We start from the raw sequence: 1,833 nt of genomic DNA, 5'->3' as shown, positions 1-1,833 counted from the left end.
ATGGGTTCTTTTTCAGTGCGCCAAGTGCGTGCTGCACACGGGACCTCGGTTTATCGTCTCATCCGAAAGACTAGACGCTCAGTTTGATTTTCCAGTCATAACTTGGGAGAAAGGGCGAGAGCGGGATTCGAACCCACACCCTCACGGACTCTCTGTATTGGCAGCTGAGCGTCTTAACCATCCTGCCACAACAACCACCTTACAGTTCACATGCACTGGATCATGTATTGTGAGGGTTTTGAATACTTTGGTTCCTTTGATATGCTGGAAAAGTGAAGGTTATGAAATGTCATGTCTCCTTCTACCGAAATGAATGAGACAAACATTTTTGAATGGAGAAATAAAGTGTCCTTGAATACCATGTAATAGCCTATTGTAATGATTATGTTTCCTTCATTTCAGCACTGTGACACTATTCTTTTGTTGACGGGAAACTATTCTATTTCCTGTTTTGTAAGTAAATTCAAACTCCATCCAACACTTTCTATTTTACACGCAACGTTTTAATTTCAGCCCCGCCTATGTCTGTTTTTATGTAAATTTAAACTCAACCTGCCCACTCTTACAGATCAGGAGTTCCAAGCCAAATAGTGTTAGGTGTCTACCCAGATTTTGGTACCCAAATTGTAAAGCCATGTGTTTTTTTTTCTAATGGTCCAATCGCCATGAAACTTGGAAAGAACATGCCAAATACATTACATTTTCCATGCAAAGTTTTTGATAGGTCTGTGATTAATGAAAATAGAGAAAATAAATAATTATCTACAAAAGTAGATGTTTACTTCAGACGTCATATTTTCACTAAATGTTATCTCTATTGCTTTGAAATTTGGCATGCAGCCAATACCAATGATTGGTAGTAAATTTGAGTAATTCTACTAAAAAAAAATGTTTTTTAATCAGTGATAAGTGTGACTATCCATAAAAATTTTATCAAAAATCGGGGCGGAAGATGTGGACTGAACACTGAGAGTAAAGCTAAGATATTACTACCAACCATTTTTACTGTGGTGATATGCATGTACATAAAATAGGAATTACTGCTTGTATAAACCCTCTTCAGAGGAATGTACCAAAGTCGGTAGGAATTTTTCTTCTTTTTCCGCAATATTCTAAGATAATTATTTATTTTCTCTATTTTCATTAATCACAGACCTAAAAAAAAACACAACAACTTTGCATGGACAATGTAATGTATTTGGCATGTTCTTGCCAAGTTTCATGGCGATTGGACCATTAGAAACAAAACACACGGCTTTACAATTTGGGTACCAAAATCTGGGTAGGTCTTCCCCCTTAATTAAGAGAGGTTTTACTTGTCCAATGTTCGTACCAGCATCTGTGCAGACCTCAGATCCCTTTTCCTGAGTGAAGACAATCGTTTATGGATGTCGAAGTCTGCAACAGGCAAAGCCCTGAGCGACAAAGCTTCCAAACACATTGCAGCAAAATGTTGCATCAGTAGATCTAGTGATCGAGATTTACACACCTTTATTTGTTTATATTTCCGTTGATAGAATTCATTGACACACAACATTTGAGAGCATTCCCTATACTCCAAATTTTGCAGCTGAAGCAAACAGTTATCGATTTGAATCGTTCGTTATTCACTGTCTCCCTGACAGGAGATGGAGATAATTCAAATTCTTGGATGTTTGTATTCGGTATACCTACTTCACGAAATGCAACAAAGCTTTCTCTCTTTTTTTGTGCGCTTTGTTTGTTCCTTTGTTGTTGTTTTTTTTTGGGGGGTTATTGTTTTTTTTAATTGGTCATTTATCTACTGGCGTGATTTCGTTTGGATTGATAGTTTCTGTTGTTTGTTAACTCTCT

This window comes from Babylonia areolata, chromosome 20, assembly GCF_041734735.1.
Source record: "Babylonia areolata isolate BAREFJ2019XMU chromosome 20, ASM4173473v1, whole genome shotgun sequence".
NCBI lineage: Eukaryota > Metazoa > Mollusca > Gastropoda > Neogastropoda > Buccinidae > Babylonia > Babylonia areolata.
Note: the sequence above shows the minus strand (reverse complement) of the source record.